The sequence below is a fragment of the Podarcis liolepis genome, assembly GCF_965112155.1.
Source record: "Podarcis liolepis genome assembly, chromosome: 12".
NCBI classification, from domain to species: Eukaryota; Metazoa; Chordata; class Lepidosauria; order Squamata; family Lacertidae; genus Podarcis; species Podarcis liolepis.
Genome location: NC_139563.1, coordinates 20,079,392 through 20,106,987, shown reverse-complemented (window position 1 = coordinate 20,106,987; position 27,596 = coordinate 20,079,392). Strand labels below are relative to the sequence as shown.

The following is a 27,596-nucleotide window of genomic DNA, read 5'->3' as shown; positions in this document are numbered from 1 at the left end:
GTGTGTTTTTATTTAAAATGCATCTCTGGGTTATTTGTGGGGCATAGGAATTCGTTCTTTTTTCTTTCCAAAATAGAGTCCGCCCCCCCACAAGGTCTGAGAGACAGTGGACTGGCCCCCTGCTGAAAAAGTTTGCTGACCCCTGTGTTCCACATCCAGCTGGCTACCACGGAGAAGGCCCTGTTGCCAATCCAAGAATAGCCGCCCGAGAGCAGGGCCTCCAGTGCCATCTTGAAGTCTCCTGCTGGGTTTGTGTGGGTGGTACAGGACGTCCTGAAGACAACCTCGTCCCATACTGAGCTTTTAAAGGTCAGTACCAGCATGTTCAGCTGAGCTTGGAAACAAACTGCTACAACCAACTGGACTGATGTGAAAGGAGTGTCACAAGCACGTCCTGCTTCACTCCCCATAGCACCCAAGCAGCTGCATTCTGAACCAAAATAAAAGGAAGACAGAAATCGTGGTTTGCATGGAATCCTCGCTGGCCTTTCTGAGCTGAACAGTAACGAGGTTTCTGCAGGAAAGCTTCCTCTCCCCAGGCCCTGAGGCGTCAGGAACTGGGGCTCTCCCTAAATGACGAAAGGCAAACCGCTGCAGAGTTCTGAAGCCAGCATGGAAATTAAATCGAAACCAAACAATGCCCAGCCCTGGCAAATGCGCGCATGGTGCCTGAGGGAAAGGCACTCCGTGTATGCTCTAACGCGCCCTCGTCACTGCTTAGAACCAAAACTCGGCCAAGGGGCTGAGCTCTGCCTAAGCCGAATAATGAGCCCTAAGCCTGGCCACACCTGGGAGCTTCCCCCTTCCGCCTCCGCCGGGCGCGGGGGGAGCCGCGCAGCTCGCCCCCGCCGCGAGGGAGAGATTCGGCCTCGGCGCTCGCCCCCCACACCCCGACTTGTGTCGCCGGCGGCGCGGAGGGCGGCTCCCCCACCCACAGCCCTCCCCTTCCGTCCCAGCCAGGAGCCATTCCAGCGCGCGCCTTCCCGTGCAGGCGCCCTCAGACAGACGTGGGGTTTGCTCTCGCTGGCGGCCGCCGAAGCAGCAGCAGCAGCAACCTCCCCCTCGAGTCAAGCCAAGCCAGGCCCGGCCGGCAGCAGCAGCAGCGGCTGCTCTCGCACGAGCCGAACTTTCTCATTGGGCGCCCGCGCGCCCTCCCCGCCCCCCGCCAGCTGCTCGCTCTCCTCGCCCGCTTAGCGGCAGCAGCAGCAGCAGAAGGCGGCGAACTTTCTCTCCTTTGTTGGGAACTTCTGCGCTCTTGCCTTCCCCTCGGCCAGGCGCTCCCGGGAGCTGAGGAGAGGCAGGTGGCGGGCGCCTCGGCGGCGGCGCCCCGCGAGCCCCGAGGTAAGAAAGGCGGGCTGGGAGCGACCCCCGACGCGCGTTTGGCTGCCGCCGGCGACGCCAGGAGCGAAACGGGGACTCTGTGGCGGCAGGAGGCGGGGGGAGAGACAAACGGGGGGGGGGGCAGGTTGGGGACGAGCCCTTCTGAGGGGACAAGAGGGAGCGAGGGAGGGTGGAGTAGGGGGAAAGAGGAGCGAAAGGTCACGACTCTTGGCCTTTCCCTTCCCTTCGCAACAACACAGCCAACCAGCCGGCAGGCGCTCTCGGCGAGGACGGGAAGCGGCTCGCCTCAGAAGCTGCTCGGCTACAAACGTCCATTGAGAAGGCAGCGCCGAAGCGGGGCCGGGGGTGGGGGCGGCGGCGGAGGAGGAGGCTTCAGGCTGTGCCTCGTTGTGTAACCTCCCCAGCTGCCGCCGAGAGCCCTCGGGCTGGGGGAGACCCTGCGCTGGAGGCGAAGCTGCTCTCTCCCAAGCAGCCGGCTCGGCTTCCGAGGCGGCGGGAGCCCTGCGAGAGAAACAGCTCTGGAGTAAACGTGGCTTCCTAAGGCGCTAGTCCTCATGAAGCAGCTGCGTAATTGCTTTCACAGCGGGCTCCCCCCCCCCCCCAGTAAACCCGAGTAACAGCAGCGCCTCCTTATAGTTGACAGCTGGGTGTGCAAACAAAGTCTTTCTTCTGGACGCCGAGTTGCTTCGAGGAAAACTCCCGACGCCCACTTCCCTTCTGGATAGGAGGAGAGGTTCAGAGCTTTTCGCTCTGCAAGTGAGCAGAGTCCTTCCGCTACCTGGCGAGTGTGGCTCAGAAAGGCATTGAAAGGATCTGCTCATATTTCCACTTGGGGCTTCGCGAGGGTTACAAAGGCTTTTCTTGCTTCCGCGAATCTCTAAGCTGAGTAAGTCTCCCTTTCTGGAAGGGGATCTGCAGAGCAGGTCCAGGGTCACCTCCTGCATGACTCTGTTGAATTGCTCAATTACTTTCCGGCTGTCTTTGAATGTCTTGTCTTAGTTCAGGACTAATTGCTTCTCTCAAGACCTTCTGGAGGCTGCAGCAGCTGTAAAAGGAGTTGTGGCCGATTGTGAAAGGTGGGTGGGTTCTAGATCTGAAATGTTTCTTTTCTGAAGCCAATTTGTCACAGTGCTTGTCAAAGTTACTGTTTCCTAGAGTTCGCCTCTAGCTGGCCATTTTTTTTACTTTCATGCAGAGAATTGAGCAGTAGAGGGAGGGGGAACTTGGGAAGACTACTTCAATTGATGGAACTAGTTTTTTTGTGGTGAATCCTTTGCTTAGTTTTGCATTAGTTTTCCTTCACTATTGGCAGGGCAAAGGATAGGGAGTTCTGCTCATTTAGGCTGCAATCCCTGATTGACTTACCTGGGAATCAGCCCTGTTGAGGTCAGTGAAACTTGCTTCTGAACATGTGTAGGCTTGCACTGTCTCCTAGATTTCAGTCTTGCTTCAAGCCAACTTTCCTGATTGATGTCTTCACCCCCTAACCACAAAGTTCATCCCTCGGTTTGGTATTTTTCTCCCTCCGCTTCTATAATGGTTAAAGGGCACTCGAATATGGCGAGGCATCTCCTATTGGAACATGAGCTTCACTCTAATTGGCTAATTTATATACATTTAGAATGAACCAAGCAGTAAAGCTTTTTTTGGACGGTATCCTTTCAGGCTGCTGGTACTGGGATTGCATAGCTGAAACCAGGGAGGGAAGGAAAAAAAACCCAACCCTCTCTGCAGAGTATAAAAAATAACTTTGGAAGAAGGCTAGGTTGAAATTCTTCATGATCTGCTAGCCTTGTGTGGCTGCAGATGGGTATTTTAAAATAGCGGGATTTGAAAATACCCAGGTAGCTCTTGGGAAGAGGGCAGACCATGAAAAACACTTGATTCTCATTTTGCATAATTTGTAAACTGGGCTCCACATGATTATTGTGCAGAATGTTGGGGTTCTCAAGAAAATTCATGGCAAATGCCTTATAATATAAAGCATATGTTCCCACAGGGGCCTTCCCTGGTGCTTGTAGGGTCCACTCCACTGTCCTTCCCTCACTGAAATTATGTTTGAAATAAGCATTTCTCTTGTAGCCAATAGAACAGGTTTTGGTGTGTGTGTTCAGCTACAGAGGGTGTGCGGTGCCCATGACAGAGTCTGTGGTTTGTAGTTGTGCCCACAGGCCCCCCAAAACATTGGCAGCCCCCACTTTATGTGAAGCGGGGGGTGGGGATCTGATACTCTCCAGAAGTTGCTGTATTTCAGCAGTTGTCATCTCTGACTATTACTCATGCTGGCTGGAGCTGATGGGAGTTGTAGTCCAATGTCCTTTGCAAGGCCACAGATTTCCCATCCCTGTTTTACTGATTTTTTATTTTTATTAAATTTCTATACCGCCCCTTCATCTGAGGGTCACAGGGTGGTTTACAATACAAAACCACAAAAACTCATAACAGTTCTAAATGCCATAGATTACCTGAATTAGGCAAAGTTCCAGGAAAAGAAGAATGTTGTTGCCTGGCACATAACCGGTTGGTTCATATGGGGAGAGGCAGTCCTTGAGGTATTGTGTACCCAAGCCATTTAAGGCTTTATAGGTCAAAACCAGCACTTTGAATTGGGCCCGGAAACTAATTGGTGGGGAGGGTTGGTATTATATGCTCAAACCGTCTTGCCCTGATGAGCAACTTGGTTGCTGAATTCTACACCAGTAAAAGGATGATGAAAACTTTCCCAGTGTTGCTCCTACTGACCTGGAGTTCATTCCCTTGACCAAAACTTTATTTTAAATGTTTATTTTTCAACCTGCTTTCCTAATAATCAAGGTGGCTCATACTAACAAAACTGCAAACAAATAACTGAAAAGACAATACGACTCTGAAATGCAGCAATCAAATAAAACAACATAAGCCATAACAACAGAACAGCAGTATTGACAACCAAATGTTTTATTCTGGAATATAATTCATATTCCTCTGGAAGATGAAAGAGAAGTATCTCTGCACCTCATCCCATGATCTCTTCCTGCCATCCATCATGTAGGTTGGTGTTTATGGGAATTGGAGTCCAGTAACATCTGGAAGGTCTGTCACTTTACTCCGGAAGAAAATGAAATAACTTTTTTGATAAAATATAAAAGGGAAGGCTCACTTCTTTGGAATCTTTTCATCACTACTAGTGTTTGTAGGGAGGTGACTGATATGTACAACTTGACTTGCAGCAGGTTCTTCAAGAGATCCTAGGCCCAGAGACCCTGCTTGCCCACTTGCTTGTTTTGTTGATATGTGGCCTGCCTAAACCTGAACAGCTCAGAGCAGGAAATTACATAAAATGTGTACAGATTTCATTGAAAGCCCCCCCCCCCAAGTTCTGCAGGCAAAACCCCTCCTCCTCAAAGCAAAGCCATCTGTATGTATTCTGTTTACATTTCATGCCTTGCTTTTCCAAAGTGGCTAGCAGCAATACAATATCCAATTCCAAACAAAATTCAATAATAACGAAACTATCAACATATTTAAAAACAGCAGCTAGTTCAACAAACACTAGGAGATCATCATAACCTCACTAGGCTCTTATGGGTGAAAAATGCAAAGACGGTCAATATGTTTTACAATAATTGTTTATTATACATTGGAGAACAGAATAAAACAATTTATTATTATTAATTAAATTTCATCTGATCGGATCACCGGGCAGTTTAATAATACAGTGGTACCTTGGGTTACAGATGCTTCAGGTTACAGACGCTTCAGGTTACAGACTCCGCTAACCCAGAAATAGTACCTCTGGTTAAGAATTTTGCTTCAGGATGAGAACAGAAATCGCTCAGTGGCCGCAGTGGGAGGCCCCATTAGCTAAAGTGGTGCTTCAGGTTAAGAACAGTTTCAGGTTAAGAACGGACCTCCAGAATGAATTAAGTTCTTAACCCGAGGTACCATTGTAACGACTTCACCAGATCAAAGTCTTGTCTGTACAAGATTTTCACCTGCTGCTGAAAGGCCAGCAGGAAGAAGGCAAGATGGGCTTCCCTTGGAAGAGACTTCCAGAACCTGGGTGCTGCCACTAAGACAACCATCTGTTGCATCCCTGCCAGGGTCTGCTCTTTGCAGGATGCAGACGACACCTCCTATCTTATAATGCTTACTCTATATCAGGGCTGGGGAATCTTTTCTGGGTGGCATTCCCTTGGGCCTAATTTGGGGCACTGCATGCTGGTGGGGTCAGAGCTCTTTCCTTCTTCCTTCCTGACCAGCTGGGTACCAAGGGAAGGACAAGAGAGTTCTTCCCCACCGTCTGAGCTCATTGCATGCAGAGGGCTTTCTCCCACCCTTGACAATATTTGTTTTGGCTCCCGTTTCCATTTCTCCCTTCCTCTTCTCTTTTTCTTTTGGGCCTCCTCTCACCTGTGTGAAATTAAGATGAGGGCCACAGGTGTTCCCCACTCATGCTCTGCATTGGCTTCCTGCCATGCCCCAGTTTTTGAATCTGGCATATGGATGGTACAATCAGGAATAAACCCTTGCGAGATCTTGGCGACTTCAGTCAGAGGTTGGGTTGCAGTTGCAGCTTTCCCCTCACCTTGCTTTCAGTGGTATAAGAGCAACTGCAGTTTGGCTCCTTGTCATTACTCTGGTCATCACTGAGAGCCCATGGCTTTATGGGAAACAGTTCACCTTACAGCTCCTTCCCATGCCGGCACCTCCTTCCTGGAAACTGGAGGGAAGGCTGTGATTGGGAGAAACCTACAGTGTGGTCTCAGGTTACAACATTTATGAAAATTGGTTGCACTGATTAATCAATTAAGGCTTGCAGTGCTAGCAAACATTTCCTAAAAGTAAAACACTTGGTTAGATAGGCACATTTGTGTGCTCCTCTTCAAGTTGTTATGTAACTTGACATTTTGTTAATGTTGATTACTGTTTTGATAGTAACAAGGGTATAATCAGTTGCCTGAAAGCAGGATGATGGAAAATGAAATTCAGGAACACAGGAGCCTTTCTAAATACCTTTTGTATGCGTTGCGAAAACTTGTGAAGTCGATTTGCATCTTGTGCAAATTTCAGTTGTTTCATATTTCGTCTCTGGAGGCTGTGTGGACACATCCTGATTGCTTCATTTGACACATTTGTGCTAGAATTTAGCTGTGGATGGAGCTGAACTGGGCGTTGGGTTACTGTTCTCTCCCTTGTTAACATCCTGTTTGTTTTTAATTCCTCAGTTCTTTTTGCAATATGAAGTTCGAACTTTTACAATGTGCTAAGTTTAGACCCAGGTGAAGATTGAATTGTTCAAAATCATTTACAGCTCAAACCTATGAATATCTAGTTAGAAGTAAGTCACACTGACTTCAATGGGACTTACTCCAAAGTAAGTGTACATAGGATTGCAGACTTTTAGAAACTGAGCATCAAGATGTGACCCTCCAGATGTTGTTGGACTTAGGCTCTCATCATCCTTGACCCATGCTGGCTGTAGCTGATGAAGGTTAGAGTTCAACAACATCGGGAGTGTCACAGACTTTTTGTTCCTAACTTAACAAGCAACATCTTTCCATCCAAATGCAGGTGTCATTATTTTTCTCAAACTCTTCCTTTTTTCTCTATCCCCACCCTAGTTTTCCTCCAGCTCTAAAATATTCATAATTTCTTTACCCTGGAGTTATTACTCTTGCTTGTGCTGAAGCTTTCCTTAATGTACCAGGAGTCTATATACGAAGGTATACTTTTAATTACATTTGTTTAATTATAGTTGGTAAACCATGCCTCCAGGACTTAAAATACAACTTTTTCTGAGCTGGCACCTGAGAGGTAATCTCAGATGCGACATGTTCAGAGGCAGTACAGTGTTGAGGATTAAAGGTTGGAGACAAACAAGGGAAGGCCATTGGTTTCACGTTGTGCTTCTGGGCTTCTATAAACTGGCAAGCCAATGTTGGAAACAGGATACTAAGTTAGATAGCTGCAATGGCACGATCCGGTGAAGCAATTCAAAAGGGATGCAGAAATGATTTCATCTTTCAAGCGATCTGTAAGATGACGCTTTACTTTTTCTTTATTTTTTAAAAAGTGGTCTTAAAGAAGGGCTGTGTCTGCTGCATCAGACCAAGGGCACATTTTGTCTAGTTTTCTGTTTGTGTGGTGGCCAACCAGAATCCTATGGGAGGCCCACAATCAGGACTTGACTGCAATAATTCTCTCCCACTTGCATTCTGGTGGCAACGTGTATCCGTCAGGACTAGAAGCCACATATGAATTCGTCTCATCCCATTGTTACAGCTGTACATCACTACACCTTGGGGTGACAAATTCCACAGTTTAACTATGTACTGTGAAAAGAAGTATTTTCTGAATCTCTTACTTGCCCAACTCCTTGAACGCAGTATTATAAGAAAGGGAAGAAAAACTTATCTTTATCCATACTATGCGTAATCTTGTAAACCTATATCATGTACCTTCTTACTCACCTCCCCCCCTAAAAACTAAAGAGCCAAAACATGGTAAGATTTTCACATAGGGGAGTTCCTCCAGTCCCTTTTCTGCACATTTTCTGGCTGCATATTATCATTTCTAGAGGTGTGGCAACCAGTGTTTCAGGGGCTTCATAGTGCTTAATGTAGCTTTTGTAATGCAAATCCTCTTCCTTCCGAACCATGTGAGTGTCTGCTCCTGGAGTAATATCATTAGAGGGAAAGGTGCCCCCCTTCTAGATCATGCTATTATTATTATTATTATTATTATTATTATTATTATTATTTTGCTGGGGGGCAGCTGTGGTAGAATAAGCAGCACAAAACACTCTGCTGAAATCTTTTGTGTAGAAGGTGGTGTTACTCCAGCAGGGTTGCAACTCAAACTGGACACGTTTTTCCAAACGAAAAGGTGGCCTTCATCCTAATCTCCCTGGATATTTCTGCTCCCTCTTATCGCAATTATTGTGCAACAGATGTTTTGCTGGAAGCTGTTTTTAAATCTTCCAAATCTTAATAAGAAAACATTATCGTTCACATGTGATGTGGATTGAGAGGGATCTGTCTGATTGTTTTTATATTATTTAGCAGGAAAGTGCATTTCGTAAGAATTTAATTTTTAAAAGTACAGTATGTACACACTGTTCTTTTTTGTTTGTTTTAAAAGGGGCAGCAGTTATCTCTTTCTCCCCAAGCCTTTAAGGCACAAAGGCAACATTGTAAATTATTTGGCTTTTTGTGTGCTGGGATAGGATAAGTTCTTAGATATTGTAGATTGTTCCTCTGCATTTCATAAGAGTGCCATATCAGCTATAGCACCTCTGTGTGGATTTAAGTTGAAATGTAGTGCAGTAAAATCAGATCTGCTTCTAAATTAGAAAAAGCCTTGATAAGAGGGGAATAGAATAAAAGTTGAGGCCTCATCCTTAGGGAGGGAAGAAGGACTACAAAGATGCTGTACAATTAATTGCACCAAGGAAAGGTGAATTAATTTTCATTGTTGGCCAGAAACTACAAGGAACCAAGTGAAACATGTACATTTCAAATTCAAATATAAATGTTGATGAGTGTCATTTTTTTATTTGTATCTGGATCACATTTGTGATGCCTTGGTTGACTCCACAAAATGTTATTGCCCAACTGTGGGGTTTATCTTATTAACCAACAGCTATTTTGATCTTAATGCCATTTTTCAGTAATGTTACAACTAGGGATGTGCACGGACAGCAAGATTTGGTTTTGAGCCTGATTTGGTACTTTAGAAAACACCAGATTTGTGCTGAACTGATTTGGTGGGTGTCTAATTTCGCTTTGGGTCAAAGCTGAATCCTAATTGGTAAGAATAAGCTTTTTGCATTCCCCATTCATAATTATAGTGGGTTTTTTATTTTTTAAAACTTTCTTTCTTTCTTTCTTTCTTTCCATAATTAGATTAAATTTTAAGATGTAGCAGCCCCTTCTGAGGAGATGAATGAATCCTGAAAAACTTCGGAAGGCTAGCTTTAATTGTTTTTCAAAAGGGTAGCATTTAGAGTTGGGGGACAGTTAAAAAAATGATTCATTTAATCTCTATTGTTTCATGGGCAAATGGTATAAGAATGGCATGCATTGTAAAAGTAAGACTAAGTAAGAAACCTGCCAAATTGCAGACAAATGGATCTAGGGTTTTTTTTTACTGATCATTCTTAAATTGATATTTGAGGGTGGGAATGAAAAAGGCCTTCACTTCTCTCCTTGTGGTTTTCTGGCAAAAAAAGAAAAGAAAGAAAAAAGAAAAATACCTTGGGAATTTATCTTCACATTTTCAGAAGGATGGCTGCATGAACTATGGAGTTATGCTATATGAAAAAAACAGCTTCAGTGTTCCTACTCAGTTGACACAGTAAAAGACTCCAGACTTACAGAAACTAGGTGCAAAGCTCATTTGGCAGGAGTGGATAGGTGGACATGTGACAGAGATGCAGGAGAGCTTGAATGCCCTGTATTTTCCAAGCGAGCACTGCTAACAGAACTAGCAAAGAGTACAGACCAGACCAGATCAGGGTTCAACATCCCTTCCCCAAAGCACGAAGATTTGAGACCCCTGGTAAAAGTAATCTCACTGGTTAGAAACTAGATTTGTTAGTCACCTCCTTTCCCCACCAACCTAATGTTTTCCTAATGTGGCAAGCATGGGGATTATTATTATTTTTTTCAATTTTTGCAGACACCAGCATTTTTTATTTTTTGAAAAAAAACAAACCTCAAACTGCTTTGGAAGTCCCTGCTTCAACTGGGGGCACTTCAGAGATGTCCTGCTTTGGCTTGGACAAGCCCTAAATCTATTGGAGATGGCCTACTTCAGTTCAGGATTCATCTATAGTACCCGTAGTTTACAAAGCGAAGGGCTGCAGCTCAGCAGTTCAGTGGCAGAGCCTTGCACACAGGTGGTCCTTGGTTCAAGCCCCACCATCTCCATGTAGGCCTGGGGATTCTCCTTGTCTGGAAACCTGGAGAGTGGCTGCCAGTCAGTATTGGTGGACCCGTTGTGGGATTTGGTATAAAAAAGCTCCCTATGTTCTTATTCAACACATGCTGACCATTTCCAAGGCTTCCCTAGTCCCAATACCTTGCACTGTTGATTTGATTGATTGCATCTTACCCCACCTTCCTTTGGCAGCTCATGGGCTAAGAGGTAGAAATTGAAGAGTTGAACTTGGGTTTGTCTGTCTCAAGTCATCGTGGTTATTGGTATATAGCTGACAGTTTCAACTTGACATGCCAGTCTTTTCATTTGGAACCTTAAAACAATGCAAAGCATGCCTTTCACACACACACACCCTAAGCTCTGCCACCTCTCAGATACTTCTAGTTATTCTAGGTAAATAAAAATTCAGACGCTGGTATTCAGGAAGATGGAATTCATAAGGAATTCAGATGCTTTAGATGAAGTCAACTTAGCTTTGCAAGCCCCACTTGTATCCACTTGTGTTTAGGTCTGAAATAAAGGGCAGCTGCAGTCCATGCGCCAGGCTTGTGTTTGGCTGCTTCCAGCTCCTACTTCATGGTGTGTGTGCCTGCAAGCGTGTAGCATTATTCTGGATTACATTGCAGCGTGCTCAAAAGTGCCTTGCATTTCCCAGCTGTTTCACAATTTTTCTCTGCCTGGCCCCGCCAGCTGCTTTCACCCAGGCGAGTGTAGATAATGTGTTGGAGCTTCTGATTTTCTGTGTTTACTAGTGCTGGTGGCCAGGCTTTTGTGTATGTATATACATATGTATATGCTGTGGTCTAAACCGCAGAGCCTCTTGGACTTGCCAGTCAGAAGGTTGGTGGTTTGAATCCCCACAACAAGGTGAGCTCCCGTTGCTCTATCCCAGCTCCTGCCAACCTAGCAGTTTGAAAGCATTTCAGTGCAAGTAAATAAATAGGTACCACTGAGGCGGGAAGGTAAACAGCATTTCTGTGCGCGTTGACTTCTGTCACAGTGTTCTGTTGTGCCAGAAGCAGTTTAGTCATGCTGGCCACATGACCTGGAAAGCTGTGGACAAACACTGGCTCCATCAGCCTGAAGTAAGATGAGCGCTACACCCCATAGTTGCCTTTGACTGGACTTAGTCGTCCAGGGGTCCTTTACCATTACCTATATATGTATATATGTACAATATACGTACGTATGTCCTGCCGGCCAGCCCTTTGAATATGTGCATTCAAAGTGGAGGGCATTTGACATGTCAATTCAGTGGTCATAAACGATAAAATATTAATAGTGATTAATTTGCTCCAACACTTCATGAGGGGTGGGGTTTTTTAACTGCACAATATAATACAATAGCAATGCCCTATTTAGATGAAAATATTGAGTGCAGAAAGGATTGAATTACGTAAGTATATAGAACTATTTAGAAACTGACCAGCTGCTGCTACTACGAGTACTTTTGGATGTATGTGTCTCATATGGTTGTGTTAGTGAAGCAACATGATAACTTCTTGGCACAGTGGCTCTTGCAGACTCATCAACAGGAAGTTGCCAAACACCAGGAAAGAGACATTGAGCAGAACCTACTAATCTCTCTCTCTCTCGGACTGCAGCATAGCTGGTGTATGGAGGGAAGAGTAGCAATGGTTCCTATAGCAATTTGTGCTGACTGCTGAGATCAAGATGGCAACCATAGCACTGTCAAGTGACAAACCCATTGATCATTTCCTTGACCCTGGTAGATTCCTGTCAGTTTTGGCTTGACCCGCCCAGCAGAAATTCAATCCTGTGTCTAGAACTGGGTGACAATCTGGCTGGAAATCTTATCCTTTCCTTATATGGTTAGTCTCAAATTGCTGGGGAAAGGCTCAGCATCAGGTTGCAAGACCTTACCTACAGAACAGCTCTGTATAACCCAAAAGCTTGCTACCCTTGCCCCCCAATAATGTTGATCCAATGAAAGGGTTTTGTTTCTGGGCCAACTCACTCCTAACTTTCTCTGTTTCTGACATTTAATGTTTGAACCTTCTGATGTTTTCTAAAAGAATAGGTTGAACTAATAGTTACGGAATAACTTCTGTAAATGTTGCTCACCACAATTAAATTGTAGCAGTAAAAAACAGAGGGTTTTGTTTTTTTTCTATTTTCCCTTTCTTTTTTAATCATTAACCTCATTCTCAAAAACTGTAGATGTTAAGTGGTCATCTACATACTTTGGAAGTAAGAAATTCAAGGCAATATTGGTGAGCTTTGAAACCTGCAGTGTCAAGTTGTTCTTGATGGTTTATTGGGGAAAGGTGTGACTGAGGAAACAAAAGAAGAGGCAAACCCTCAAACCAATCCTGAAATATAAATCTTTATCCATTGTACTAGTCCTTGTGAAACAATCACTTATCCAGAATGTTTTGGTTGATGACTGCCTTCTGCAGCAGCAACAAGATGACGGCTGTTCTACCAAAACAACATCTCTTTGCAAACCATGTCCAAGCTTCACTTTCAACCTCTAGTTAAGAGATGAACCATGGGCAGCATGAACTATGGTTAACATCTTTGCAGATATAACTTTAAACCATGGTTAAGGGTGACTCCCAACTTTCTAAAAAAATGGTTGGCAGGAAGCGACTGGTGTACCTTCATTTGGCCCCTGGATATTTGCAACTAGCCATTCCAAACTGAAACAAAATTAAAGGGTATTGGTCACTTTCCTACCTGCCTCTTAAAGATAAGGGGTGCTAACTTGAATAAAATATTGTGGGGGCCCAGGTAAGCCCTGCCCCGCATAATCAATCAAATGGTGCATGCACATTGGGGGGGGGGATATTTTATGGGGGGGCCAAAGCCCCCACAGCCCCAGGAGTTGGCTCCTATGCTAAAGATGATCATGCATCGAGCCGTGGACTCGAAGTAACAATAGATATAGAAATAAAATATCCCAGCTGTTGCCTCAGAACATCCAGTTGTTTTCAGTTTGCTGCAGTTTGTGGTTTTGTGTGTGCTTTATGTGATATAAAAACCTTGCCCTAATAACTGATTCAGTTGTGTGTGTTTTTATATTAAATTCACCCTTGCTCCAATGGTGTTCATATTTCCTGGAAAAGAACGATTTGTCACTCCTTATTAATGGAGGGGAGAAACAATAAGAGTGCTATGTTAAGGGGGGGGTGCAAGGGTGATAGCAGGTGGAGCAGACATTTGTGTGTGCACAAGCTTGAAAACATGGTTGTTTTAAGGGCGTGAGAGTGAAAAGCGCCAGCCGCTTTCATATTATGTCTTTGGATGCCTTGTTTTTTGTGTGACTGATGTAGACCCTGAACGTGTCTCTCATATTTGGCATGTGTGGGCAACACTCAAAGATGTTTCAGTGACAGTTCATGACACCTTCCGTCAGATGGTACAACAGCACCATAGCTACAAGGAACAAATATGTCAACAAACCTCCTTCCAACTGTGTCCTGAACGTTGCAAACACAGCTTAAGGAATAACTGAGCATTCCTTTTTGCTAGCAGAGGTAGATGCTTCATCATCGTCCTTGGAGAGAAGGGATTGCATTTACTTAATGAATGATGAATTCCACTTCTGCCCTGCTCATCTGCTTTGCATGCAGAAAGTCCCACAATCAGTCCCCAGGGCCTCCAGTTTAAGAGGGTTCCAGGTGGACTTGGAGGAGGCCTTTGCCTGAGACTTTGGAGAACTGCTGCCAGTCAGAGTAGACAGTACTGAGCAAAACGGACCAGTGTTCTGATATGACTGGAGATAACGCAGCTTCATGTGTTTGCACAAAATAATGCATCTGAACTTGCCTCCAGCAGCAATCTTCCTTTCTGAGGACCCCCCCCCCACTCTTTCCCACTTCATCTTCGCCATTATGCATCTACCACTTCATCTTGCTGCCTTGTCTATTCTTTCTTGTAACGTTAAAGTGTGCTTTGTTAATTCTGTGCTTTGAGCTGTTTACAACAGCTTTCTTCACTCTTTTCTGGTGCTTGCCTTTTCTTGTTCTTGACCTGTCTTTACTAGTGTATTTACCTGCGTCTTGAGTGAGTCTATCTTTCTGCACTTCTTTGCCTTTTTAAAACTAACTCAAATGAACACATGGTGACCTGCACTTTTTCACAAAGCCTTCCTTAAAGGGGGTTTAATGTTTCTGATTTCGCAACCACTTTGGCCTCAGAAGTTGAGATCAAATATCTGCTATGTAGATTAAGCAATGGCTGTGAAAAGAGAGTGAATGTATCTGATCTTGTTGCTTGATTGTGGCTGTTGTTGTTAGAAAAAAAACATGGTCATATGTACAACTTTCCATCCTTGTTATTAATATTTCCCTGCTGTTTGCTTATACTTGTTTGGAAACTATGCTAAGAAATAAGTTGCTGCCATTTTATAGACTGTGGAAAGATCCCATTGCCACCAGTCCTTATTGCCATGTTACTGCAGTCTTAATATACTGTAGTTATGTGTATGAAAACATCTAAGTGACCATCAGGTGTTGTTGGGAGTCCAGCTGCCATCACTCCTAGCAAGCATGGCCAATAGAGATGATAGAAAGTAGCCCAACAACACCTGGATGTCCACAAGTTATTTATCTTGGTTTACACTAACTGGGAACAGCTCTGTGGGATTTCAGACTGGAGTCTTTCTCTGCCACACCAGGAGGTACCAGGGATTGAACTCAGGATGCAAACCATGTTATCTTACTACTGAGCTATGGCCTGATCAATAATGATATAAGAAAACACTGTGTAAAGGACAGTGACAGTGTCTGCCCAAAGTGACCTTGTGGTAAATTAAGGTCTTGGGAAACCACCCTTTCAACCTGCGATGCCACCAGTTGCAATTAGAGATTTTGTTGGCAGGTATTTGAAAACATGTTTGCAGTTTTTCAGTTTTTATTCTCTTTGTTCTCTCTCCACCCTCTCCAACCCCAGTTCCCAAATTTTGTTTGACCGAAGACCTGCTGTTAGTCAAACATCCCATCCTACCAAGCATGTGTGTGGGTCCCAGCCACACAATTTATCAATACAATACATGTACCAATCAGAGCAAAACAAAACATTAAGCACTAACAAATTAGTTCAGAGGTATCAAGTGTTGAGTTACACCCATGAACTGAGCTTGTGATGTGCTTCAACAAGCAAAAATAACTTCTCTGGACTTGCTGCTATATTCAACATTTTTGTTGCCGCTAGGTATTGATTGTGCTTTGAATGGTAACTGTTTAGACCTGGAAGAAGTCGCTGCAGGTTACATGATGTATGCAAAAAAAATATATTAAAAAAACGAATCCCTATTATAAGGTGCAAGTGGTAAAGTACAACTTGATTCAGAGAGAATCTGGGTTTGTCAAGTTGAAGGAACTAATAATGGCCGTTAGGCAGCAGTTGTGCCACATCTAGCCTTGAATTTTGGACAATGCAGCCCTAAGGTATACTGCATTATATGAGAGCTCAGTTCACTGAGCTGGCAAGCAAAGTAGGCCAGGAGCACATATCTGGCTCTGTAGTATAGCCATGGGGAACCTCTGGTCTGCACATCTATTTACCACTGCCACTGGCCCAAGAGGTTGATGTCAAGATGTGGCTGGGCTGAACTGTGGTTTGTGGGACCCCTTTGACTGGGGTCATTTACCTTTTACCTTAGTGCAGGACGTGGGTGATGCTGTGGTCTAAACTACTGAGCCTCTTGGGCTTGCTTATCAGAAGGTCACGGTTCAAATCAGCACAAGGAGGTGAGCTCCTGTTGCTCTGCCCCAGCTCCTGCCAACCTAGCAGTTCGAAAGCTCACCAAATAGATAAATAGGTGCTTCTGTGGCTGGAAGTTAAACAGTGTTTCTGTGCGCTCAATGTCTTCCGTCACAGTGTTCTGTTGCGCCAGAACTGGTTTAGTCATGCTGGCCACATGACCTGGAAAGCTGTCTGCGGACAAACGTCGGCTTCCTCTGCCTGAAAGTGAGATGAGCACCGCAACCCCATAGTCACCTTTGACTGGACTTATCTGTCCAGGGTCATTTACCTTTTACCTTAGTGCTAATAAAGCTCCATAAAATAGACAAATGTAGTTTGAATAAGATGTTCATTTTGTTAAATTTTTTATATAAGAACAACCATTTATGGCAGACTATTTTGTATCCAATTTCAAACCTCACCTTTTGGGTGTGCAGTATATTGATCAAAAAGCCACAGTTCCAGAATGCAACAGGTAATGCAGTATAAAAAGAATATTAGAAACCATGACAGAAGTGCTAGCATTATAACCAGGAAAACTAATGCAATAAACCCCACATCTAAACACCCCCCCCCCAAGAATTTGGTTCACTTCTAGCAGGCCAGGCATATTGTCTTTATGGAAATAACATAATTCTTAATATGGAAAATGTGTCCTACTGTTCAGTATGTGTTAAATTGGGACTAAAGCTTATGAAATCTAAGCTGCCTGGCTTCTAAAGTTATCTTGCATAATATTGGACTTTACTTAGCCTGAGGATTTAGTGTTGAGAGCCAGACTGCATGTTGTAGTATCTTGAGCATTGGTTTGCAGAGGTGAGTTCTGCACAAACTCTTCTGCATTGTCTAGCAGTACTCACTACATCAGCTTTCCCCAACTTTGTTCTTGGAGTCCAACTCCCATCATTTCCAGCCAACTTGTCCACTGGTCAGGGATGAAGGGATGTGTGATTTAAGGACCCAAGGGGGGGAGAAGGCTTCATTGAATGAACAGGAGCAACTCCTAGATTCTGATGCCAGTTTCAAGGAAGGGAAGCCTAATCATACTGTCTTCATAATGCAGTCGTTAAAGCTAGATGGTCTAGAACTCACTGCAATATGTTTATTCCTGTTGTGAGTAGAGCCCTCATGCAGATGTTGTATCAGTTTAGTTCAACATGCCAAAGTGTTTGTCAGAAAATGCTGTCTTTTAAAGTATTGCCTATGGTGTAATAGTTTGATGGAAATTCCAGAAGAAGCTGCCCCTCCCTGTGAAATCAAGGTGGTGCAGCCCTTACTTAAGGTCACTCATTTATAAACATTCCTACTGAAGCTAGTGTATATCTCGGCCACAGAAGGCCATTGTCCATGTTTACAGTACATTTAAGTCAGGTATGGAGAACCTTTGAACTACAACTCCCATCATTGATGGCCATTGCTGGGGTTGGTGGGAGTTGTGGTTCAGCAACATCCGGAAGACCAGAGTTGGTTGCCTTGGGAGGCTTATGATGGGGGCTTTAGGGGCAACCCACCAGCCATTCCTCATGAATCCCCTTTGGCCAACCCCCTCAAAGGACAGAGCTCTCTATTCCACATGACCTGCCCTGATCCTTGTAAGCAATTTTCCATCCCTCTGGTGCAGTGGAAGATGGTGTTCCATTACCAGTGTTAAAGTAAAATTCAGTTCCCAGCTTCTGTACCTGGTATGGAGAGGAACGGCATCTTACCTTTCTTCTCAGACAGCAGAGTGTCTTACGATGGCCCTGTCTGGCATTGGAACAATTTCTGCACTTCAAGAGCTAGTTCATTCTCTCAACAGTTTTTCATTGCTGGCCACGCACACTATTTATTATTATTATTATTATTATTATTATTATTATTATTATTATTATTTCTCAATATCCTTTCTTAGTTGCAATCACATTGCAGCAAACCCTTTGAATACGTTTCTGAATCTGTTCCCTCACTTCCGGCCCCCTCTTCTCCTTGTTATATTATGCGCAACTCTGAAAGGCTTTGAAGGCTGATAATTTCTGGCCCCTGTCTGTTCATAATTATTCCTTCTGACTTGTGAAAGAAACCTCAGTGAAAAGCTTCTTTGGGGAAAGGGGTTCATCTACTTGATACATTTTGAAAAACACTTAACACTTCTTAGAGACAGTTTTCAGATCCTTCTTAACTGGTTAAGCTTGAAAGGATACAGTCTAGAGCTGAAGGAACACATGCAAGGTTTAGGTTCAGCAGTAATGAAGATTTAAGCGGTTGGATAAAGTTCAGGAGAAAGATTTCCCACAATACAAAAGGAAACTGACTCTCTACAGAGAATGTTTGACAGCTGAGTAAACAAATTTAAGAAAACCCACCCAGGTTCTTTCTTTTCTTTTTCTTTTTTTTAAAAAAATCACTGCTTTGGTCTTCCAGTCATGGTAATTCTTGGCAAGATGTTAACTTTTAAGAGCAAAGACTCAATTAGTTTTCAAGTTAGATAGATATATGACCTAAGGTTTTGGTAGGAAAATTCTTAGTCCTCTCCTTTTCCCTTCCACTTCATTATGTCTATGGTGTCTTTCAGCTGTGTTCTTTTGGGGCCGGGACAAATTTGATTACTGGTTTTTGCAATCCTTTTAACATGGCATGCTTTCTAGGAACAGGGTGCTGGTGGCATTGCAGTAATAAATTAACATTTCTGAGCTAACATGTGTCCTTGCTATAAATAAATACCTTCAGCATGCAAAATGTGCTCTTGTGTTTAGTCCAGTGGTTCCCAAGCTTTCCCCCTCTATAACTACCTGAAAATTGCTGAGGGTTTCGGCTGATCACTTCATTTTTCTGGCTGTTGTACCCATTATAATTACAGACTCCGCTAACCCAGAAATAGTACCTCAGGTTAAGAACTTTGCTTCAGGATGAGAACAGAAATCGCGCAGCGACAGCAGAAGGCCCCATTAGCTAAAGTGGTACCTCAGGTTAAGAACAGTTTCAGGTTAAGAACTGACCTCCGGAACGAATTACGTTCTTAACCCGAGGTACCACTGTATGAATGCCTAATGCGATGGATGTGCCATCTCCCCCCTTCAGCAACAGTCCCATTGTGGACCACCTGAATGAAGCTATCAGATTCCTGGAGGCCCATGGACTGTAGCTGGGGAACACCTTCCGTCTATTGCAGCCATCATCAATATGGTGTCCTCCAGATGTTTTGGATTATAGCTCGCTTCAGTCCCAGCCAGCACAGTTGTTCAAAACATTTGAAGAACACCACTGGCTGTGACTGATAGGAGCCATAGTCTAAAACATCTGTTGGGTACCTCTAATAGTGGCAAATGCATTACAAAATTCACTTATGTACAAATGGATGAAACAGGAGAAGAACCTGTGGAACCTTCACATTTTACAAAACAGGAGGAATAAAGATTTAAGAAAAGGCTATCCTAACAGGGAAGTCTTTTGTTAATGTTTTTGAGAAGTGTAAAGGCTTTTGAATATATTTTTTCCACCTCCACCAATATTTCCTTCCCCCCTTTTAACATACGCAGTGGTCTTAATTTTAGCTAGAATGAAAGAACCTGATATAACCTTTCAGAGATATCACCTTTCCATTGGGGCAAAGACTAAGGCGTCTCCTATTTCCTCTGCTTATTCATCCTCTTGGAACCAGAGTTGCCCTCTGCAGAATCTTCCGGCCATTTGTTCCAGGCCTTCAACAGTACTGCTTCTCTTCTGCTTCCTGCCCCCACCTTCACTTTTATATCTCCTTGACTCTAGACATTCAGGTATATAGTTCATCTTGCTGAACGCGTAGGCATACCGGTCCTGGATTTGTGCTTGCCTCTGCTTAAAACACAGGGTAAACAAAACCAGTGTCAACTGAAATGTTGAGGTCAGAATAATCTTATCCCTAGGTTTATGACCATGTCTTGTTCAATGCCTATAGCTTTTCGGAGTTCGTATATAACAATGAGCTATGGTTAGTTATATAGCAGAAGCAGATGCAACAAAAGGGAAGGGGGAAGTGTGTGAACTCAAGGCTTTGGTAGGCAAATTCTTGTGCAGGTTTATTCATGTAATGCTAAACCATAGTCTTAGTCTTGTATCTGAGCCAGCCCAGTGTACTGAAATAACAGGCTGAAAGTTTGAAATAAGTTCTTTTGAAAACTGCACCAAACTTCTCCAAGACACATTTTAGTGAGCCATTTTGATTTCTTTTTAGAGGAAAAGCCTCACAACTTGTTTTTGCATAACTGGGCCCTCATTTGGTTCAGGTTACTAGGATGTTTCAACCAGTTTTTGTATGCCGTTGCTCATTAATCCCATATTAAGACGACTTACATGGTGTACCAGACTACAATGATTCCTTGTGATAAAAAATGGAGAATTATTTTGCTGGTTCCAAATCGTCCCAAAGTCCATTTGCAGGGCAGCTGTATGACTAAACGTTGCTATCTCTGCAACTGACATGTATGCATGCTCTGGATACCGTATGCTGAAAACCAATACTTTTAATCCAGTGTACTTCATTCTTGCCAGAAACTTTGTGGTCAGCTGACAGGCTGTTTGTAATAGCAAAGAACTGAAATGCTCTCTTTCCAGCATGTTGGCTATCTTTCCCAACCTAATAAGTATGTTCCGTGCTAAGTGAAGCAGTGTTTTGCCCCAAATCCTTCTCAGCCAGTTTTTGCTGTTTATAATTTCCAGAATGTCTATTATATCTGTACCAACTTAGATGGCCTTACACAGGGGGCTCTTTGTAGATATCGCATGAGTAAGTGAACTCCCTCTCCCCCGCCACCTTTTAACGTATAGAGATGTGATACACAGTAATCTTATGGCAGCTTTTAATGTGCCAGTTACCTGTGGCTTTTGGTATGTGTGGTTTCTGCTAACCAGACAAAATGTGTGCAGAATTGTAGCTGAATCTCATGTCTGTCAGTGGCAGAATTTTCTTTATAGTAGACCCTTCAAGAGAGGCTGTACTGTAGGGATTGCAAAACGCATGCAGAAATTATGTGTAAAATGTTGCCCTTAATGCCTGCTTCTTGGGCAAATGATTAACATGCCCCCCTTTTTTGTATGCAGCCACAGTAGGAATAGAGGATATATTTTTAAATGCACAGCACTGTTTGTGTAGCATGTGTAATACATTTGTGCCATCAGATTTTGCAGGAAGGGTTTCCAGTGGAGAGCAGAAGTTGTAAGGAAAGTTTTCCAAGAGCATCAGTGCAACTGTGTGAATTTTCATCCTATATGCTTTCTGGTTATGTGGTTTGAGTTAATTCCTACCTTGCAAACTGTATGAAGGATGATTTTGTTGTGTGTTTGAACATAGGCCAAAAGAACCAGGGGGAGAAATGTGTTTTTAAAGAGAGTTGCTCCTGTCTTCAGCATCTAAACTTAAATCACCTTGACTTGCCTCTTTAGCCTGAAGTTCAGCCTCCATTAGATACTTGGCATCAGTTTGTTTGGACACTTGCCTGGAGCTAGCATAGCTCTGAACATGCATCCCTTGTGCATATAATTGCTAGCATAAGAGAAGTGGTATTATGCTTGTAAACACACACACACACACACACACACACACACACACACTGGTAAAGGAGACAAGGGAAAGAGGCACATCACCTTTGTTCTGCTCTCTGTGCAGTAGAGAGAACTGTCTACTGGTTCATATGTAACGTGAAGCAGTGGATTATTAAATTATGGTTTGTTCAGCTCTGCTCAACAGCTTAATCATGGTTTGTTTACTGTCAATAAAACATATTATGAAGCCATGGTTTGTTGTTGGCTAATGAGCCTTGGTTTGTTCTACCTATGGCTCAGTACTGTGCTTGAACTTGGAAGCTTTCATTAATCTTTTTTTTTTTACCATTCCACCGTCACCAAGCTACAAAGGCATGAAGCAAGATTAGCTGGAAAGGGAAAGAAAGCTTTGGAGAGACAAGACATAATTTGTGTGATTGTCCGTTGGACAAACTATGGTTAACTACACATGCATACATAATCCCCCCCTCTCCCCCCCCAGTTGCTTCACGGGGGGCTTGGAAGGCACCACAGTGCCTGTGGGTGTCTGGTTGGCTACCACCCCCCTGAAAAGTGCTATCATTTATATCCATTGTAACTCTAAAATCCAGTAATGCTTTCTACGGTATGCTTTAGCCCAGAGTTCCATATGCGTAGTAAACAAGCTTTTACTCCTATAGCAGTTATGTTTTGAGTTAACTGATGCTGCCTGAGGGTTATAATAGTGCATTTTCTGGGATAACTGCCATTCACGCTATCATCACGGCTCACTGTCAGCTTCTTTAAAATGTTCCTTTGTGCAGGTCAGCTGAGTTACTGAATTACAAGATCGCAAATGAAATTGGATAAATTGCATCTAGGTGTAGCTGATTTTCTGAGCTGCTCTAACAAGTTGATTGTAGTGTAATTTAAGTACACCGTGACATCCTTTCAGCAGCGGAATATGAAATCTGTACACAAAGACTCCCATTTGCATACCTAAAGGACTACAATTTACTGAACCTTGAATGTTGGGTTTCAGTGATATTCCTTTCCCTGACACTCCTCTGTTGGCTTTTGTGTGCACAAACGAACCTTTGCAGCAAAAGCTGGTGGGTCTATATCTAACCAGGGCTATCAGAAATTGTTGCTTTTGGGTTGACCTTTAAACTGTTGTGACGGACTCTACATGGCGGACAACAAAGGAAGTGGGAGCAAGTAAATAATGTGCAATTATTTCAGTTCACGTGTTACATGCATTTACTTAATTGAGATTGCTAGAGGAGAGTTGCCACAATTCCCCCCCCCCATCACCATGTAATTTACCCCGCCCCATGCCCTAATCCTCTCAATATAAGGAGTAATTCTGATGTAATTTAATACCCTTTGCAGTATTTGTGTGTAAAAGCAAAAATCTCTTGCTTCCTCCTCTGATGCCCTGGAGCTTGGCTGCAAGACAGAGACACCTTGGCACTTCATTTTGACAGTTCCGTTTTAAAAGGCAGTGTTTTTCTCGAGGCCTTTGCATTTAGCACAGATGTAGCAAGCTATAATTGTGCCCTGGAGTTCAGCTTTGTAAAAAATATTTGTGTGTGTGCGTGCGCGCGGTTCTTAAAGTTGAATGCGTGGTTGAGGAGGATTAAGCCTCCGGCAAACAAGACAGCACATGCACAAAGAACTTAGACTGCTAATGGTCATAAATCAGAATCGTACACATCTGGAAGTTAGACTGATGTTCATAAAAGAAAATCTGGTTCTGATTGTTACAGTAATACAGACTTGGGGAATAAATATGGAAACAAAAACGGGAAAAAACTCTTCAGCTCTTGCTGTGTTCAGGCAATTGAGGCATTGGCTGCTGCGTACAATGAGTTCTAATGTCTTTCAGAAGCTCTCATCTTGTTGGAAGGGGAGGGCAAAGGCTTAGACTACCATTGCCCATTCCATGATGGGGCTCTTAGGACTCCAGCTTTGCTCCCAGTTGAGCTTACCAGGTAGGCAAGCTTTCAGAACAGACATTTGATCTTTTGTTGCCTTACGACTGCAATATTGCCCAACTGTTAAACAATAATCCTTGCAGATGTGCCTGCCTCTTGCAGGTATATGATGCTGTGCAACAACCTTGGTGAAACTAAGCAGATCTATGCCTGGTCGGTGCCCTAAATGGGAACCCTATGCACACTGTGTTGAATTCCATAAGGGAAGAAAGGTGGGATATGAAAGCAGTAAATGCCATCTACCATATGTGTCCTGTCACTTGAGGTATTAGTAGCTTTTGAAAGATTTGACTACCTCTGCGTAAATACAGTGGTACCTCAGGTTAAGTACTTAATTCGTTCCGGAGGTCTGTTCTTAACCTGAAACTGTTCTTAACCTGAAGCACCACTTTAGCTAATGGGGCCTCCTGCTGCTGCCACACCGCCGGAGCACGATTTCTGTTCTCATCCTGAAGCAAAGTTCTTAACCTGAAGCACTATTTCTGGGTTAGCGGAGTCTGTAACCTGAAGCGTATGTAACCCGAGGTACTACTATATGGAGAGAGAGAGAGAGAGAGAGAGAGAGAGAGAGATCCACATTTCCTTTCGGGCAACATTCTGGGGGCCACATGGCAGCACTGGGCAAGGCCAGAGGCAAAAGCAGGCAAAGCAATGAATGCAAATTTTACTTCTGTGCAGTAGGCTAGTTTCTATATGCACGTTCACAACCATTACAGTCTTCCGTCAAGACAAGCAAGAAGCACTGTCCGGCCATTTGTGGTGCAAAGCGGGATCAATGAGTAGCCTTTCAATGGTACACGCCTAACACCCAACACCCAAGTGCTGAGTCAGACTGCCTGCTGCTTCAAACCGATCTCTGATTCAGCCAGAACTAGGATGAAATTGACACTACTTTCTCTTTCTGTCTGCGGTCATGGAGAGAACTGTGAGAGTTCATTATGAAAGGAAGTAATCAAATACATTGCACTGATCTGGTGCATCCATGGGTATGAAGTTCAGATTCATGCACTGTGTAGATTCTTACTATCTCTTCATGATCAGCAGCTACAGGCAAAGGAGCTGAGCTGCTCCAAAATCCTCCTTAACAGCCTACATGCCATTTCTTCTTCTTTTCCATGGATCCAAATTGCTTTTGGTTGGCCCGTCAATTCACCAGAATTTAGAGAGTTAAAAAAATCTTAATAGCTCAGACGCACCCTTGGAAGGAAGGGTTATCATGTTACTCTAGTGTGAATGACAGATTACTTGGTTCAGGAAGAGGGAAAATTCAATGTCATGTGTAGGAAATAGCCTGCTGCTACAGGAGAATGAGCAGCCAGGTGTGTTGCAAGCATGGATTAAAATCTTAAGAGGTAAAAAGGGATAACTGATTTTTATTATTTATTTTTGCAAACTGAATCCTCTCCCTTCTGTTGCCTTTGTGTTTAAATGTTTGGTTGCCATTTTTATTTTATAGGTGCTATTCAGTTGCCTTTGAAACAACAGAAAATCACTTTCAGTTGACTCTGTGTTGGTTTCCTATCTTTGCATAGCTGGTGATTTGCATGAACCTTTTCAGCTAAGCATTTGTTACAGAGTACCGTACCATGCAGCTGCAGGACTTGTCTAACTGGTTATCGACAGAACTTGTGCCATAATGCTCTGCTGGCAGAGTTCTTTTGTTTTCCTAGAATCTTAGAGTTGGAAGGAACCAAAGGGTCATCTAGTCCAACCCCCTGCAAATGCAGGAATCTGAATGTTGTTGTTTATCCCTAGGGGAAACTCTGCTCACTGATGCCCCACCATCACTCCCCCATGGTAACCCCCTAGAACTTTCCCTTCCCACCCAGTGTAACTACAAAGTCCCTTATTTTCACCTCCACCCCCCATGGCAGCCTAGGTCTTCCTCCTCTCACACCTTTCTCCAAATTGAGAAGCTACACCATCCTATTCTGCAGCTACCTTTGCACTCTCATTTTCACCTTCACCCCCATCTCCATGTCTTCTCCTCTTCTTCAAGGAGCCCAGTGTAATAAAGTAAAACAGTTATAATAATAATGTCCCACACAGAGAGAGCTTCTCTTCCTTGGACCTGTCTTTAAACCTCCCTCAACCATTTACCACAGTATAATAATAATAATAATAATAAATTTTATTTATATCCCGCCCTCCCCAGCCGAAGCCGGGCTCAGGGCGGCCAACAACAATCAAATAACCATATAATTGAATAATCACACATTCTAAAACATTTCATTATAAAAGTTAATTAAAATCAAATTGATGGCAACCAAAGTGCAGTGCAGGTTGCCAGAGGAGGGAGTCAGGCTGCGCCCTGACCAAAGGCCTGGTGGAACAACTCTGTCTTGCAGGCCCTGCGGAAAGATGTCAGGTCCCGCAGGGCCCTAGTCTCTTGTGACAGAGCATTCCACCAGATTGGAGCCACAGCCGAGAAGGCCCTGGCTCTAGTTAAGGCCAGCCTAACCTCTCTGAGGCCTGGGACCTTGAGGATGTTTTTATTTACAGACCGTAGGTTTCTCTGTGGGGCATACCAGGAGAGGCGGTCCCGTAGGTACGAGGGTCCTAGGCCGTATAGGGCTTTAAAGGTTAAAACCAGCACCTTAAACTTGATCCTATACTCCACCGGGAGCCAGTGCAGGTGGTATAGCACCGGGTGAATGTGATCTCGCAGCGAGGACCCCGTAAGGAGTCTCGCTGCGGCATTCTGTACCCGCTGGAGTTTCTGGGTCAGTCTCAAGGGCAGCCCCACGTAGAGCGAGTTACAATAATCCAGTCTGGAGGTGACCGTCGCATGGATCACAGTGGCTAGGTCAGGGCGAGAGAGATAAGGGGCCAACTGCTTAGCTTGGCGGAGATGAAAAAATGCCGCCTTTGTTATAGCTGTAATCTGCGCCTCCATAGAGAGGGAGGTATCGAAGATTACACCCAGACTCTTAACGGACGGTGCTGGCACCAATTGCACCCCCGCAAGAGATGGGAGTTGCCCCCTCGATCCCATATCGTCCCGCCCCAGCCAGAGGACCTCTGTCTTCGCAGGATTTAACTTCAACCGGCTCCCACGTAACCATCCAGCCACAGCTTCCAGACATCTGGTCAGTGTGTCTGGGGCCGAGTCAGGATGGCCATCCATCAACAGATAGAGTTGGGTGTCATCAGCATACTGATGGCAACCCAGCCCAAAACTCCGGACAAGCTGAGCGAGGGGGCGCATAAAGATGTTAAAAAGCATCGGGGAGAGAATCGCACCCTGAGGCACTCCACACACCAAGGAGTGGCACGATGACAATTCCCCCCCAAGCGCCACCCTCTGTCCCCGACCAGAGAGAAACGAGCGCAGCCATTGAAGGACTGTGCCCTGGATCCCCACGTCGGCAAGGCGGTGGTCCAGGAGTTCATGATCGACCATGTCAAAGGCTGCTGACAGATCTAGAAGAATCAGCAGCCCTGACCCACCTCGATCCAGCTGCCTGCGGAGATCATCTGTTAGGGCGACCAGAGCCGTCTCGGTCCCATGACCAGCGCGGAAGCCGGACTGGAATGGATCCAGAGCAGATGTTTCATCCAGAAACCTACCAAGCTGTTCAGCAACCGCTCTCTCAATCACCTTACCCAGGAATGGAAGATTCGAGACCGGGCGGTAATTGGATAGATCTAAGGGATCTAATGATGTTTTCTTTAAGAGCGGACGCACCACCGCCTCCTTCAGTTCCCCTGGGAATGTCCCGGTGCTAAGGGACAGATTGATGATATCCCCCAGGGGGGCCCGCACCTCGTCTGGACACGCTCTAATCAGCCAGGACGGGCACGGGTCGAGAGGACAAGTGGTGGGCTTCCCAGCTCGGAGGAGTCTGTCCACATCGGCTGGGAATATCCGGTCAAAGTGGTCCAGTACTGGACCCGAGGACAGTCGAGGGGCCTCCAGTTCCTTTATTGTATCGAAATTGGCGGGGAGGTCATGGCGGAGCAACAGGACCTTCTCCGCAAAAAAGCTCGCAAATGCCTCACAGCTGTGTGTCCAATTGTTATTTAAATTTGGCTGTCCTTCGAGGGACGTTAAAGATCGAATTATACTAAATAATTGCGCCGGGCGAGAGCTAGCGGATGCAATGGAGGCCGAGAAGTAGGACTTCTTAGCGGCCTTCACTGCCCTCT

General features: G+C 44.4%; 1 protein-coding gene across 27 annotated transcripts in view; it reads left to right on the top strand.

Moving 5' to 3' along the window:
• The first annotated feature begins 336 nt into the window (after positions 1-336).
• Positions 337-27,596, top strand: part of SVIL (supervillin) — a 147,357-nt gene continuing 120,097 nt past the window's right edge. For 21 of the 27 annotated variants that reach the window (XM_083466563.1, XM_083466561.1, XM_083466559.1 and 18 more), the window contains exon 1: positions 359-1,341. The gene's annotated coding sequence lies outside the window, so the exon portion shown is untranslated. Of the gene's footprint in view, positions 1,342-27,596 lie in introns of all 27 variants that reach the window. The other 6 variants (XM_083466539.1, XM_083466536.1, XM_083466527.1 and 3 more) reach the window with 2 other exon arrangements.